The following is a 17,518-nucleotide window of genomic DNA, read 5'->3' on the forward strand; positions in this document are numbered from 1 at the left end:
CACGGAAATTGAATAAAGCTCCTGGGGTGAAGCATTTCCCTCTACATACAGCTGTGTGGGCCTGGGTTCTTATAGGTAGAATGCAGCTAGTAGGTGCTGGGATGTGGAGACCAGCTGTGCTTGCCTGGTGCTCAGGCTCACTCTCCTTGGTCAGAAATTGTTACAGGAGCACAACAACACTGTTGTGGATTGTGCTGGGGCATGGACCTTGTTCTCCAACCTTTTCTCTCCTTCTTCCTCTTCACTAGTGATTTTCTTCCCTGTGCCCTAGCATTGCACCTGCCCATCACTTGCTGTTCCTCAAGAAGTCCCTCTGAGCCTAGTGAGCCTATCTAGTTGCATTTCCCTTCCCAAAACTCCCTGACTACTCTGCATGTCCCCACCTCCTTCTCTTTAACCTGTCACTATGCAGAAATATCTAGCTGTCCTAAAACTAATTAATCTGTCTGGAAACCCGTCCCAGGGTGTCTCTCTCTCTCTCCTCTCAGACTCGCTCACAATTTAGTAGACACTCAGCCTCCATTGAGATGGTGACTACATTTGCCTTTTATGGTTAGTGTTGCATCCCTACCATCTATTTGCAGCCTTTTTCACAAGTTGGCAGGTTCCAGAGAGACATTATGGCTGGGGGGGTTTATTTGTTTTGTTTTTCTTGCCTAAATGCTGGGAAACAGTCTGCCTAGCACTCTAGAGTACAGAAAAAAATGAAGACAGTTGGTGCTCAAATTGCCATTATAGCTGTGGGATGATAAAATTGGTTCTAAGGAGATAATATAGTTAGGTTGGAATAGACTGCATAATGTCGCTGTCATCACTGTTCATCACTGTCCCAAAGTGAGTGACCCACGTAGAATGAAAGTGTTACTAGTGCTAGGTAAAAAAGATCCTCCTTCAGGTGAAGCTGTGAAGTCCTGTGGAGAATGTTAGACCAGATATACCTGACATTTGAACTGAGCCCTGTGAAGTTGTTGGCAGCAGTTTTACCAGGTGAATCCAAAGGGGGGTTCTCCTCTGGGCTGACTGACTAGGAGCTGTGGTCTGCTTGCCACAGCAGAAAGCTACCATTATCATGTTAGATTGCAAGCAGTGAGGTTGCAAGCAGTGAGGTTTGGGGGGTTTATTTTCGGGTTTCCTGCCAAAAAAATAATTGACCATATTAGGTAGTGGGTTTGTGCTGTGTACGCATGGACATTTCCATGACAGTGCTTCAATTCTTTGCTCCTGCTTGCACATAGAAAATGAACTTGGGTCTCTATGTATGACTCAAAGCATTATGGAGACCTCTTCAAGAAATGACATTTTCATATGTTGTGATTATACCAGCCAAATAAAGGCAAAAAATCAAATCTGTGATTATTTCTCTTTGATAAAGCATTCTTTAAGCAGTTGTCTGTAGTTCAGTGCAGATACATTTTGTATCTGTAAGCTTAAAGAAAGAAAACTCCCAGATCTGGCCATGGAAAAATGAAAATACCCTCTACTTCCAAAAAATGCCAAGGTCATTTTAACTATGCAGAAGAGACAGAAGCTGTTTGAATTAGGCACATTTCCAGTAGAGAAAGGCATTGCTTGGCTTTTACAGATTGTCATCTGCTTATTGAAATGCAGAACTACATAATAAAGCTTTTAACATGCCCCCACAGACATAATAAGGCCACAGTTTCCATTTGCTTCAGTGAAGAACTTTGGCAGCTGCAGTAGAGCAAATCTCTCCTTCTATGCGTTTACACGCCGCAGTACTTGTGGGTTTTTTAATTGATTCACTACTTAATTAACAAATAATAATAGTAACCTATTTGATAGAACTGGGAAGATGTTTAATCTTCTGGCATTTGTATTTCTTGGTTGCAATGCTGTAAATCAAGATCCCACCTATGATATTCTTTCATTCCTCAACATCAATCCAGCCATTTTTGGTACACTGGTTGTCTTGTACAAGGATCCATTTCACAATGAGTGTTGCAGTGTTCTGTTTGGGACTATATGCCTTCACATAACCATGGTTGCAAAAAAAATGAAGTGTTAAATTTAAGGGCCAGAAGTTGCAGCGACTTTCTAAATCCAGTGTTTTAAAACCATTTTGTTTTATGGTTAGTAATCACCTAACAGAAGTCAGCTCTATTTGACCAAATTTTGGCTAAAGCTATGACATCCCTTCAATGCAATTAATTGCTTCCAGTACATCTGGGAAAGCTCTTCATCAAGATAGTTTTCTGTCCTCCAGCAACTTTGGATAAGCAGGACTGTTTGGTAATTGTGAATTTATGGGCCTATGGGATTTCCAAAGAACAAAAAGGGAAACATTCAAAAACAAATGGCAGCTTAGTCAGAAACTGATGAGACAAAATTGAGGGGCACAGTCTGGCAACAATAAAACTCCTGTTTCCACATAGTAAACAGCTGACTATCACACACACATATATGTGGAGATAGATAGATAGATAGATCGATCCACACTTCATTTTTTGAAAAACACCATGGATAAACTGATCTTATTTCATACCAAAGTCAGCCTCAAAATCATAATCACTGGGTTTATATTTTCTTTTTTTTAAAACATTTATATAACCAGTAACTGTAGCTGTATACAATAGCACAGTATATTCAAACATAAAACCACATTAAAATAAAATGGATGGTATGGCTTGCATTTTTAGCAGTCTGGAAATTCACAGTTCAAGCCAAAACTCCATCCACAACTTTCCCTTTAGTGCCAAAGCACTTAGCTCATATTGTTTTGCCCTGTCAGTTCTCTATACTCTTTCCTGAGAGGACTTGGTACAGGATCGAGAGAGGCAAAAATTCAGGTCAGAATTTTTGCCTGAGGTCTAGCCTAGCAATACTTACTCACTGCCCCAAGTGGGGTTGCGTGGAGGTAAAGATGGCTATACAGACTAGAGCAGCCTCAGGGTGACTTTTACAGTGAAGGATCACAGAAGCGCAGCATGTTCTGGCCACATATCTGTTTTCAGACACATCTCTTCCACTGAAGGACCTCTTAGCTTCCTCTTTATTATAAATCAGGGGTGTCAAACTCATCAGGCACAGTGGGTTGGATATTGGGCTGGATCAGTGGATTTGCACCACAGATTGGCACCTTGTGTTGCATCCAGTCCACCGGGCTGATGTAATATGAATGTACCAGACTGGCCCTATGGGCCAGACGCTTACCAAAGCTGGTCCTTTGGGCTGCATACTATGTACCATGTGCAGCATGAGCTGGATCTAGCCCAGCATGTAGTACATGGAGCCAAGCTAGTGCATGTTAAACTGGATAGTCATTGAACTGCTCATCTGAGCAGTGGATGGAATTCCACCTCTGACTCTGCATTTTCAGACCAAGCCAGATGTTTAGCACCTCACGTGTCTCTAAAATATGTGTCATTACCTACCTCACAGAGGTGCTGTGAGGACAAACTAGTATTTTTAAAAGCAGAGGGTGCCTCAGATGACAGGCATCACATAAATATAAAATATTTATAGAGAGTACATCTACAATGATTGTTTCCAGTTCATCCTTAAAAAAATGTACTCAAGAGGAATCAAAGTTGAACAAGCTGTCTAACCTCTTTTTATTCCATGGGCAGGCAAAAAGAAACTCCTTGCAGCTTCTCTAGATTTAAAATGAAGGGTTTCTCTGCACCCCCTTCTCTGGAGGTCAAGATAGATTCACAGATGGTTGGCCAGAACCCAGCTTTTATTAGTTCTTCTTTTAAGTGAGGGAGGCTTGAAGGATGGATGCAACTGGTGTTGCATTTGTGAAAAGACATTTCCTGTAATAAGCCACCCTGGATTTTTAATAGGCAATGAAGAAATGAATAAAATCAATTGAACATAAATGCAATATTGAGGGAATTCTAGAAATGTGTGTGTGTGTGTATATATATATATATATCTCCTGTGTGCAATGATCCATGCATATACCAGTATTTTACTTCACCTCCTGTCAACCTAGTCTTAAAACTGCAGTTTCGAACTCCTTTTAATTGGAGTCTGGGTGCCTTTCTTTAGCTCTGTTTTGTATGCATTTTAGCCTACTATACATATAACAAAAACAACAGTTTACTTATTTTCAGCAATGTCTGTATGTATGGCGATACACAGGATATGCTGTCCATTGTGCAGCCAGCATTTATTTCTGCATTTCAGACAAAGTGGAAGTCAGCAAGAGAAATGCAGAAGAAATAGAACCCACAAAATGTAAGGTACTGTTGAGTGCTGAAGATAGGAAACAAGAAAAACTCACTGTTCATTCATGAAAAAGACATAAATAGACAGCAGAGAAATGCTGAATTCAACTGTAAAGAAGTTAAGATTCATAGAAACTAGGGGCTTTTAAACAGCCAGATGTAATAAAGGCAAAAAGAAGACATTTTGTATGAAAAATTGGGGTAATATTCCACATACTGAAAGCTACAGCAAATTTTCATCTATCTTAATGCATCCTCCAGTTTGGAGGGTCAAGGCTGCACAGTAGTTTAATGCAGGAAGGCTGTTGTCCTTCAAAACTGGGCTGCTACATGTCAAGAGAAATAACTGTGGCAAGGCTGCATCTACTGCAAGTGGAAAATTCTTAGACTCATAACTCTGTTTCATTTCCCAGCTGAGAAATTGCCCAGGCCTTAGAAAGCAAGTTGTGTGCAGCATGCTGGGATTCACTTGAACTGGACAATGTCTGGAACTCATTAAAAAAGCACCAAAATATGTTTTGTACCAAACAAGCTAATGAACATTTGGAGAATTAGAAAATGGACTGGAACTGAGGTTTCCTCTTTCCCAACTTGATTACTCTTACCCCTAAGCTATGAAATCACACCTTTGCTCACCCCCTAAATATGAGGAATGCCATGCAAAGTAGGAAAGGTTCACTGAGAGGGTTTGAGGAGCCCCTCCTCACCTTTATAGCCAGGGGGTTAAAGCATTCACCTGAACCCAGGCATTGGAGGCTCAAAACCCCTCAGGTGCTATTAAACTAAGCTCTTCTCCCACCTGTGTTAACTCTCTAACCACTAAGCTATTGGTTCAGTGGGAAAATAACCATCATCCTACTGTTGCTGGCTTCCAGCCCGCAGAAGAAAAAGGTGAGGAGATGCCTGGGTAATCAGCCTTGGCCTTAGTTGCTGAGCTGTTCAGCACAGACAGGACTGAGTCAATGCACTGAACAGCAGACTCTGGACCTTAAGGCTAGCGACAGAAGTTACACAAACTGATTTAAATAATCAGAAACTCGTTTAAACCTGTAACAGAACAGAAGTTCAGTGCACATAAACCAGTTTCAAAACTGCTGAAACTGGTTTAAGATCAACCTGGTTGAATGTAGTATCAGACTTAACTGATTTGGGTCAAACTTGTTTATGAAACTTCTGCCCCAGATGCTACTGGCAAACAGTTTGGATTCTTCAAAGTAACTTGGAGGTTTTGGACTTAGGTACCTATAAAGGCATTTAGTTGGGATTTAGGCATTTAACTCTAGTCCTGAGTGACTTTGGGACCCACCTGTAAGTTCTGAGTGACTTAGATCCAATTTTGCCAGTAAAGGCTACAGTTCTCTGCTTTGTTTCTTTCTTTTCAGATTGCAGTTGACTAGTAAGGCTGTGTGAAATGGCACTGTTCCATTCTGACTTCAGTTTCAAGGTCTGAACGGAACAGTGTTCTGTATCGAATTTAATTTTGAGTTGAAACAGCCTCATTGTTTCGCTTCGTTGAAACAGCAAGGCTGTTTTGATGCCGTTTCGATGTTTCGCCTGACCATCGGGCTGGGGAAACTGAGACCAGCTGGGCTGATTCCCCACCCCACAGGCCTGATCTAGCACCAGGGATGGGAAGTTAGCCCTGCCGGACTGACTTCCCATCCCAAGTGCTATAGTCGAAAAGTTTTGACTTCCGAAACAGTTCAACTAGCCTCATTTTGTTTCAACGCCCTTTATTTTGTTTCAATTTTGCTTTTGTCTAAATGAAACAGCTGGTGAAATTTCTCACAGCCCTATTGATGAGCTGTTTTGTTCATATAAAGGGATGCTGTGAAACTGGATAGCTAGACGCTGGAAAAAAATGGGGGGTGAGGGGAGGGGGCAAAAGCCACATTTAAAAGAATTACCAGAATAAGCACTATTGAAATCCTTAGCTGTGTTATAGAAGCAGGCAGGAAGTTTCTGCTAAAAGGAACATTTGAAAAAAATTCACACAAAAAGGAAGAAAAAACAAATCTCCTAATATTTGTACACTAATTTGAATAAGCTAGGAAGCATATAGGTTGGCAGAAAATCTAATAGGATATAAATATGTCCTGCTGTGCTGACTCATTAGAACAATCAGTTTCTATATAAAAAAACAAGACAGGAGAAACAGGAGTTTTTAAAAGATCAGGGCTATCTAGAGAATATCATCTTTTGAACTGATTGTTTATATGCAAATTAAAGGGAAGAATATGTTTGACAGAGTCTAAGCAGAATACATCCTGCAAAGATTCAGTCAGATGATTCACTTCACATACTGTGAGGAATCTCTTTGACTTCAGTGGGGCTACTCCAGGGGCAGGCAATTATTTCAGCTAGAGAGCTGCTTAACGAGTTTTGTCAAGCTATGGAGGGCTGCAAGAGTAGCCCCGTCCCTTGACAGGAGCTCCCCCTCTTGTCCCCTTGTCCCCATCTTGGAACAGAAAGTCCTGCCCTCTAACTCCTGACCTTTGCCACTGGAAATCCCTGCCCTTGCCTCCAGAAGTATTCCTTTTGCCAAGGTAGGGAGGTTGACATCTTGAAACCAGAAAAAAAAAATATTATATTCTAAAAATAAAACAACATACATTAATTTATTTAATACATTTCACAGATTTCATAGACATTAGGGGCTGGAGAGGACCTCAAGAGATCATCGGGTCTAGCCCCTCCACGTGAAGTCAGCTGGGATCAAGTGACCCCAGCAAGAACTATATCCACCTGTTTTTTTTGAAGGAATCCAGAGTAGGTTCTTGCACCACCTCTGTGAGGAGTTTGTTCCATGTGTATGGTGGGATGGGCATGTCCCATCAGACATGTCCCACCACACATGCACCATAAAGAACTTTTTTCTCATATCCAGTCTAAATTGGCCTTCCTGGAGTTTATGGCCATTAGACCTTGTTATCCCTTGTGGAGCTCTGGTGAACAGGTGTTCACCCCTTATGCACCCCTCTTATGTATGTGTAAGTTGCTATCAAGTCCACCCTGAGCCTTCTCTTCTCCAGACTAAAGGGTCCCAAGTCCCTCAGCCTCTCCTCATATGGCTTTCCCTCCAGGCCTTGGATCATACAAGTGGCTCTCCTCTGGACTCAACCTTCTCCACATCCTTCCTGAAGTGGGGGGCCCAATACTGGATGCAGTACTCCATCTGTGGTTTCACCAGAGCTGATTAAAGCAGGAGGATGACTTCCCTGGTTTTGCTTGAGATACAATGGTGGATGTATGCCAGAGTTTGGTTAGCTTTGCCAGCCACAGCATCACACTGGTGGCTCATATTCATCTTGTGGTCAATCAAGACACCCAAATCCCTTTCAGTCATGGTGCTAGTGAGCGTAGCACTGCTGAGCCTATAAGTATGCTGGGGGCTCTTCCTACTGAGGTGCATCACCTTACACTTCTCTGCAAAAAGACCATCAGGTGCCAAGTCAGCCTGTATCCCCAGCCTGTCCTGTCGTGTGACCACTCTCCCCCCATAATTTGGTATTGTCCATGAACTTGGCGAATTCACATCTGACTCCTGTATCCAGATCATTAATGAAGATGTTAAAGAGTATCGGCCCAAGTACCAAGCCCTGAGGGACACCCTGCACCCCGCTGATTTGCTCCCTTCAACTAGTACTCTTTGGGTCCGACCCCATAGCCAGTTGCCTAGCCATTGGACCGTACGATGATCAAGGCCACAGTTTCACAGCTTAACCATGAGGACATCATAGGGAACTAAGTCAAAGGCATTCTTGAAGTCCAGGTATATGATGTCCATATCATCTCCCTCATCCAGGGCAAATGTTACCTGGTCATAGAAGGCGATGAAGTTGCTTAGGCCTGACCTGCCAGTCATAAAGCCTTGTTGGCTGGCATTCAGAAGTTTGCCTTATGTCAGTCTGGTGTTGATGTATCCCTTGACAATTTTCTCAAGGATTTTTCCAGGGACAGACATAAGACTGATTGAACATAAGTCTATAGTTCCCTGGGTCATCTCTCCTCCCTTGCTTTAGATAGGGACCATGTTGGCTCTATTCCAGTCATCTGGAACCTTGCCCAAGCACCACAATTTTTCAAATATCTCTGCCAAGGGGGATGCAATGATGTCTGCCAGTTCCTTCAAGACTCTTGGGTGCATTTTATCTTGGCCCATGGTCTTATGAGGTGTTCCCTCACCTGATCCACATCAATTGTAGGCCCATCACCTGCTCCCTTATTGGTTTGTGCCATTCCTGACAGTGTGATCCTCCTGGGGGGGCGTGAAAACCCATTGCAAAAAAAGTCATTTAGGAGATTGGCCATTTCTTGGGCATCAGAAGTCAGTTACCCTGTTGGATCTCTCAGGGGCCCAATGCTATCCTTGTTCTTTTTTCAGCTTACCTGAAGAAGGACTCTTTGTTGGTAGTGAAGCCTTGGGGCACTGCAGCAGGGCACTAAGGTGCCTGCTACTGACAAATGGTAATATGGGCTCGGCTGCCAGTCACCAGGGCAGCACAGGTGTGGGTTGCCGAGACAACCAGTTTGGTCAGCTGACCGGAAGGAGGCAGGGCCTGGCCTATATAAACAAGCCAGGCTGAGGCCAGAGGTCAGTTCCCCTCTGGCAGTGAGGAAGGTGGAGCTCTGTTGGAGCAAGCAAGGCAAAGCAGAGCAGAGAAGCCTGACTGACTGAGCAGTTTCTGCATAAGGATACTGGGTGGAGGAAACCCTAGTAGATTATGAAGGAAGGTTAGCCAGTTTGGCTTGGAATTTATGTTGTAACACAGGAGTGTGAGTTTTCTGTTTTGTTGTTGTGTAAGTCCGGAAGACCGCATGAGGCTGTAGGGGTGGAGGAGGCCTCATAGGAGCTCCCCAGTAGCGTGGGGGTTCCTGGCGCCGGAGAGGGCGCTGTTTATTGGGGTGTCTCGACCCTGGCCCCAGTGTGGGCAGTATCGGGAGGAGCCCAGTGTGGGCGCAGGCAAGAAGCCCCAGTGGGGTGCAAAATCTGGAAAGGGGGTCTGGAGGCCAGGCATGGCTACAGCCACCTGAGCCTTGATTGCAGGGATCGCAAGGCGAGGCCCCAGTGTGGGCAGGGGATCACAAGGCAAGGTCAGGAAGCACCTGTGAGGGTGCAGGCGGGCAACGGAGATGAGACAGAGAGTCCGTGAGGGCCTGGGTGACCGTAGGGCCCATGCGTGGCCCAGAAGTTCGAGTGCATCGTGTCACCGAAGGCAGGGCATGGACTGGGACATCTTAAGGCACCGTGCCAAAGAGGGTAAAAGGCAGCCTCCCTTTACCAATAATTAACATCAAAGAGGTGGTGGGCCAGATAGAGAGGGTGCATTTGAAACCAACTTGGCATGGTAGTGGGGCGCTAGGGGGGTTCATGGCACCCCAGGTCGCGTCCTGCCACAGGCACTCACAGCCTATGGCAGGTGGGGACTCCCGGTGGTACATGGTCCCGGCCTCTGTAATCAACTGTGCCTGGCAGTGTACCCAAAGCCTTAAGGGCTAGTTGTGTGGTTTTAAATCCTGCCCTTTACCATGCCCCATGCCTTGCAGGTGTTACAGGTATATTGGGGCTTTGGCCCCTGTCTCTTTAATCTAGCTAGGCCTTCTAACCTAGGCACTAGCTTCATTTGTCCCTTCCAGTCACCAGGCCCCTGGCCCCTGTGGCTTTGCCCTCTCTGGCACTACTCTGGGCTCAATAAGGGCTCAGCCCTAAGCCTGCCCCTGGCGGAGCTCAAGGCAGTCAGGTGCCCCCCACTGGCCACTAATGAGACCTCCTTACCTCCCCTTCCAGCCTCATCCCAAACCACCAGTTGAAGCAGTAACATAAATCATAAACCTCTGGGCTATAACATAAACAAGAACTGAGAAAAAAACTCTCTGTCCCTTTAAGAAGGTAAACCTTATTTCTCCCATTTACCATAATACCTCCCAGTACAGGCTCCTTGTGAGCTTCCCAAGCCTCGGTGTTCCTACAGGCAGCAAATGGTCAGCCCAGCATCCCTGGGTGGCTTCGCTGGGCAGGAGCTCCTTGCCCTGTGGCAGCCAGGGAGAAACTCTCCTGCCAGCCCCATCCTTGGGCTTACATGCTCCCAGGGTCCTGCCTACATACAGTCAGGTGACTGCCTGGGCTGGCTGCTAATTGCCTCATTAGCCCTGTTGCCCTTGCAACTGGTAGTTGCTGCCCCCTGCCTAGCCTGCAGAGTTCTCTGCCTGGGCTGCTTTTCTTCTTAAAGGAACAGAGAGCCTGGGCTCTCTATTACAATGAGATAATAAGAACAGTCAAGTCTCATACTTCAGAGCTCAGCTTAGTCATTTGCACAGTGGCCAGGAAGGTATGTTTGTTTGTTTGTTTTCCCTTTTCTTCATTCAAAACTGGCTAGATGGATGGTGGGGTTTGTTTTCATCCTCTGAAGCATCATAACTAGGAGCAGGACACCAGGGTGGATGAGACTTCTGGTCAGTTAATCCTCTGGTGTCTAAATGGTACCCTTGCTCTCATTCTAAGGACAAAGCATGAGAATCTGAATCTGACTACCAGATTTGAGGACCCAAGAGTGCTGGGGGGTTTGGCCAATATGATTGCAGGGCTGCTGTCCATTGTCCTTGAAAACTCCTAGTGCTTGGGAGAGGTCCTGGATGACTGGAAAAGAGCAAATATACTGCACATCTTTAAGGGAGGGAAGAAGGAAGAACTGGAAAACTACAGACCAGTCAGTCTCACCACAGTCCTTAGAAAAGTTATGGATCTGGTCCTCAAGGAATCCATTTCTAAGCACTTGGAGGAGAAGAAGGTGACTATGAACGATCAGCATAGATTGACCAAGGACAAGTCATACCTAACCAATTTGATTGCCTTCATTGACAAAATGATTAGCTCTGTGAATGTGTGCAGAGCAGTGGTATACAGACTGGGGTCTGATGCCTAAGCAGCAGCTCTGCAGAAAAGGACCTGGGGATTACAGTGGACAATAAAATGAATATTTGCTAACAGTGGGCCCTTGTTGCTAAGAAGGCTAATGGCATACTAGGCTGCATTAGTAAAAGTGGTGTCATTAGATCAAGGGAAATGATTATTCCTCTCTATTTGGCACTGGTGAGGCCACATCTGCAATATTGTGTCCAGTTTTGGATCCCCCACTTCCAGAAATGATGTGGACAAATTGGAGAGAGTCCAGTGGAGGGCAAAAAAAATGATTCCACATTTTGAAGTGGAACATCCTCTAATAGATACTTTTGTAGGGTACAGTAATACATTCTGAACCTCTGTGAAACAGAAACCCAATGAAATAAAATATATATTAAAGAATATATGAAAGGTTCATGAATAAACTTTAAAAATGGAGTCTCCTTCAAAGGAGAAAAAGTAAGGAAACTACTGGTTTCCCCTTGCAGGCTGGTAGAGTTCCAGCCTGCAAGCAGCTGCTTGGGACTAGGGGGAGTGGGAGGAGGGCAATCAGGCAGGGAGCACCATGTGCATGTGTGCACACATACACATGCATGTGACAGTCAAGTAGTGTGGAGAGCAGCTCTCACAGCTTCCTGCAGGTAAGTCAATGGGTCAGGGGGGAGGGGGTATAGACAATGCATCAGGGGGTTGTTGGGGCACAGGCAATATATTGGAGGTGTATGGGGGGCATGTGCCCCCGCAGATATGTGCACCCACCACAGGCATGGGGCTGCAGCCTAGCTTGACTGATACAGGCAGGAGCCATCTCCACAGCCCAGCAGGCAGGACCCAGCATAGGAAGGCAGAAAAGGGCAGCGAGACTCATTGTTGCCATTGCTGGGACCAATACCAGCTGTGCTGCCAGCAGTATGAGGAATAACGGGGGATGGGGGGATATGCTGTCCTCACCTCCTCCCACTGCCAGCTGCTTGTATGCTGAGGTATAGCTCTACCACACCACCATGGCCTGGCTGCTGCTGCCATTCCCCTCAGGCTGCGGCGCTACCCTGGAAGTGTGGTGGGGTGGCAGGCAGTGTGGGTGGCCTGAGAGGAGTGATGGCAGTGGCTAGACCATGACGGCAGGGTAGAGCTATGGCCTGGCAACTGAACAGATGGCAACAGGAGGAGGTGAGACCAGTGCGACCCCACTCCCCCGATCCATTACTCCTCACACTGTTGGCAGTGTGACTGCTATATGGGTCCCTGCAGTGGCGAGTCTTTCTGCCTGGGGCAGGGGGAAGTGGGTTGGAAGTGAGTGGCACCAGCAGGGCTGGGAGGGGCGGAGGGCTGTGGGTTGGGAGTGATGGGTAGGGGCCAGGGGCCAGGGTTCCCCCTAAGCTGTGTGCATGCATGGTCACACACAATAAAAAGTCTTGCCGCACAGTAACTTTTTAATGCTGCACACCCACCTGGAGAGGAGCTGTAAACTTTGGGCATGGAGCATGGTGGAGGCACTGGGTCCTGCACAGGACACTTGCTAGTAGTAAGCTCCTTACTCCTTTGCTCCACTTCTCACTCAGAGCAGGCAGCAGCTCTTCCCCAAGGTGAGGCGGGGGCGGGAGCGGGGGCTGGGACAGAGCCAGACACTACTCTGCTCCCCAGCCCCTTTGGGCAAAGTAAAGTGGAGTCCTTTACTGTGGGCATATACATATGAGAAGTGTGTGCAAATTCTTACTAAGGAATATGATATAACACAATAACTTCTCAATAAAGTATTCAGTATATGGTCTGACTGTACTGGAGTCACTGCTTCCTTGTAGTGAGAGAAAAGAGGCCAAGCAGCAGCTGAAGGCAAAACCTAGCTATTCAGTGAACAGAAGAAACTTAGAAAGCAATAATCCTTAAGGAGACTTAGGGGTATGAGTGGATAGATAGCAAGTAGTAGTGTATAGTGTAACCTGGCAGCAGGCTACTGTATAAGCTAGCTATTGAGCTTCAGTTAGTTACCGACTTAAGTGCTGTTTCGGTTGCACAGCACTGTGCTTGGTCCCCCTGCAGTTTATGGGCGTGTACAGAGAAATGCACCAACTTGGCTAAATTGCATCCAGTTCAGGCACTAGCTTGGTTAAAGTGGGCATGATTCTACCATGCAAAATGTAGTATTGCTTTTTCTATCATTCTAGGAAGGCCAGTATCTTCCCTGCAGCCTCTGTAAAGGATCTTCTTTATATCCATTGCACATAGACCCATCCCCTTAGTAAGAGGCCTTTACTTCATCATCTAAGTTAAATCCTTGAATTTTACAATGTTATACTGTGGGGCGGACCAAAGTAGCGCACACCAAAAGGGGGAGGTGGGAGGCAGGATGAATTTGGGAACGGACCAAAGCAGCACGCCCACAGACCGAAGTGGCACACTCAGGGACCAAAGCGGTGTGCTCGCAGATCGCTATACCTTAGAGGGAACATTGACGGGAATCTGTTTTCTTAAAATATTCATTGGGTCAGAACTGGCCTTCAATGTTTACAGATGGGTCCTTGTACAAAAAGTTTAAGAACCACTGCTTTAGAAGACTTATATGATGCTTAGTTTCTAAAGAATTGTATTGACTTTTTACTGGAAAGCTATTACACTCATGGTGATTGATATTGATTGAAGAGAATGATTAAAAAGAACAGCCCTCAAAATGTTGCCTGGTTTCTTTCATGAGTCTAGATATAGTAGGACTTTCTTTGGAATGATCAAGGGTTTATTCATACGTACTATATTTTGCCTGACATCGTTTGAGAGCTAGTGTTATAAGTAATCATTCTGAGATGTGCAGTGAGATGGAGGCCATATTGTTGAGGCTTATAGTTTCATTGGTCTCAAGTAGAACATGAATTTTTGACAAAGCATGGGGGCTTTTGTAACAAACCTGAAACTTAGAAATGTTTCCTGGTAAAAATTGCTTGCTTTTCAGAGAGTCTAATATTTATCTTATAATGAGGACTTATAGAGCAGGATGTAATATCAACTTTTCCCATTTTATTGAGAAAAACAGACTTTTGAATAGTATAGATGTGCAGCCTTGGCACTGAAGAGATGTCCCCCAAAAGATGACACTTTTGTTAGCTCATTCTCCAAATAAGAAATTATTTCTTTCCTGGGGTGAGCTATCACTACAGATGGACCTTATCTTGAAAATGATCTTCTCTATCTGTAAAACAGAAGTACTTTAAATGAGTCAATAAGGTAAATCAAGAACTTTAATCTTAGAAAGAAAACAATGGTGGAGGCTTAGTCAACTTTCCTATTAAAAATGTTGGTGTGTTTTTTCCTCTTTGGGAGCAGCAAAGCATAATGAATAAAACCCTTTGTTGCTGAACTCTTTTGGCACCACTTCTACAGCACCTATTTTGAGAGAACTTTTGATATCAACAGGTTATCATGGGAGGGGTTACTGAATAAGAAAGGTGGATGGAAAGAGGAATAATATCACATTAGATCAATAACCACTATGTGAAATTTCTATAGCCCATTTGTCCATGATTATAGAAGCCTGATCATAGGTAAAATAAGAGAGCTGGAAAGGTAGTGCTTTTGAGGAAATACTGGACTGCAGCTTTCAAGTAGTATGTCAAACATACTGTTGTTTTCAGTACCTAAAACATTCTGCTTTTTGATTGTTTCTAAACACCCAAGGGCATGGGTCTTTTTCCAAAGTACTATGATGATAGTATATAACCTCTTTTATACTTTTTAGAACCTCATCAGTTCTGCTATTAAACCACCTTTCTCTCTAGCTAGACAGATCTTCACTTTAGAATTGGTTTCAGGCATGTGACTGGCAAGAAATGGTGGATTCTGCTGCTCCATGTAGAGTGTGTGCAGTGAAAATATGCAAATAGGCACAGTTTATCTGTTGGCAGTGCTTCTTGGGATGGCATCTTGGGAGAGCCTTTACAGACATTGCCTGAGAGCTATTCTATCTTCTAAGGGGACATCCTTTAATGCTGTTTCTATTACCAAGTAGCAGTGCACCACTGTTAACACAGGGTGTGGCAATGCTCCAAAGTCTGTCCTTACAGTCTGTTAACTGCAGGGAAAAAGTCAAAGCCAGAATCTAGATGTAGGAAGAACCAAAAACATTTTTTCTGAAAAAAAGTATGACACCTTGTGTCTCACGCTTTAGAAGGTTTCTCAGTTTCTTTAGATAAGGATATTAATTCCTCCCTACAACATTTTATTATCATTTGATATAAGAATGTGAAGTATATTTCTCATAAATGGTAACTAATAATGTTTTATAAAAAAAACTTTATCTGATGGCTTGATACAAGGCAGACAACATAGATTAAATATGCTAGAAATGAATGACTCATTTTTTTTCTCTGGAAATCTTTATTACATTTGAAACTGCCAGCTCCAAAATAAATTCCACATTAGAATATCTGCATTAGAATGTAACAATGTGAGGCATAGATTTGACAATTTTCTAGCTATTATTTAAAACAGGGGTGCTTAAACTCTAGCCCATTGGCCACATGTGGCTCGTGGAGCTTTGGCATCCAACCTGTTGAGCTCCCCCGGGCTGGAAAATGTGACAGTGGGGGAGCCGTGGCCATTAATACAGCTACCTTCTCTGCCCCTAACAAATTCCCAAAGCCCAAGACCTGAACGGCCCACTGGAGCTGGACTGTGCTCCCTTCCCCACAAAGGGCTGAGCCACATCTCCTTTCTCTGCATATGGATGTGGGCCAGGCCATGCTCCCTTCCCCACCCCCCATGGGGTTGGGTTGGGGTTGGGACATGTCTCATTTCCCCCGTGGGACCAGATTCAGACTGGGCCATACCCCTTTTTCCCCTGGGGCTAAGCCATACCCCCTTCCCCTGCAGAGCAACCTTGAGGCTACGTTGCACCCCATACCACTCCACATGGCCAAATGGTGCCCACCACACCCACCCTGTGCACCAGATAGGGACCACTGGCCAGATCTAGCCTGCAAGGGGAAAAGGTGGAAGACCACTGATTTAAAATGAAATCTTTAGTAAAAATCTTATTTTCAGTCATCTTTAAAGTGTCTTGTTTGGTTTTAGGATGGGAAAATGGCAAAGCATAATGTGTCAGGCATACTGCTGATATGCAAAGGAACACTTTTAAAGCTATATTATGAATTGTTATTTTAATACCTTGAAGTCTAATTCTTAAAATGTATGTTGTGTTTTCACTTTCATTCTATCTTTGGGAAATATAACTTGATTGTCACCTCACTGTTATGTGATTTATATAATAAGGATTTCTTGTGGGAGGATACTCTGTACTGAAAAGTTGTAATCAGCAAATTGCTTCAAAGAGGTTAATATCAGCAAACAAATAAAAGGTTTTCTTCCCTCAGAATCATTTCCTGTTGCACTTGAATCCCATGTTGCAAATCAGTGTTGAGGAACAAAACTGAGACTGCTCTGTAATGATGAGGATTCATTGGCACCATACAGGTGCACTCCAAGAAGTCTTGGAACTTTCCTGGATCTGCTACAGATACATTTGGATTTTCCTTAGGCTGGCAGAGCATAATTAAAGTGTTTCCTGTTGGATCCCAGTGCTACTGGAGCTGTTAACTGTATTGGATTTATGCAAGTCACCACAGATCATGAAAAATGAAAATCCATCTGTGGGGTTTTTGCTGCCAGCTGGCCTCCTCCTTCCTCATCTGCTCCTATTTTAGAGATTAGAAATCAGGGGGATGTTCTTGTTAGAAATATTATTAAAAATGCATTATGAATAGTGTTGTTAGAACAGCACAGCTGCCAGCTCTCCCTGGTGGGAGGAGGAGGTAGAGAAGAAACACCACCAAGGACATCTCGCTAATTTACTATCTCTTTGTAACACTAAATCACACATACCTTCAAACTCCTCTGCCTCTACTCTTGTAAACTACAAAGGCTGTGATTTAATTGGCTGTGTCCTTGGGAAGAAGGGGGGGTTTGAACTTTTGGTAACCTAAAGAGCTTTCTGAGCAGGCGTAATTAGCTAATGCATATAAGCCTATCCACCCCGCATACTTAAGTAGTTAATTATAATGCACATGCGACGGATGACGTGATGTCATTTCATATATGTTTGTATGAACCGGAAATGAGTTGTAAGAGTTCCTGCTTTTGCACACGTGCCCAGGAGAGAGGGGATAAAGCCTGCTGAGAAGTTTTCCCCGCGGGCAGAGTGTGGTCTTTTGTCTTCGCTCTGACCCTATTTGCAAATATACCTTTTGTATTGCTAAAAGCGTGTGTCTGAGAGTTCTTTGCCTCCTGAGAAACGAACCGTAGCAATTTCTGCAACATTCTCATGTTTTGGTAAAATCAGTTCTAGATCCAGGAGAAGCCACAACAGTTTCTCTAGACAACTAGATTCCAGTTTGGACCAGAGGAGTAGGTTGGAAACTGTTATTTATAATTTTACACAGCA

Source organism: Crocodylus siamensis, chromosome 5, assembly GCF_052110815.1.
Source record: "Crocodylus siamensis isolate JL-2025a chromosome 5, ASM5211081v1, whole genome shotgun sequence".
NCBI classification, from domain to species: Eukaryota; Metazoa; Chordata; order Crocodylia; family Crocodylidae; genus Crocodylus; species Crocodylus siamensis.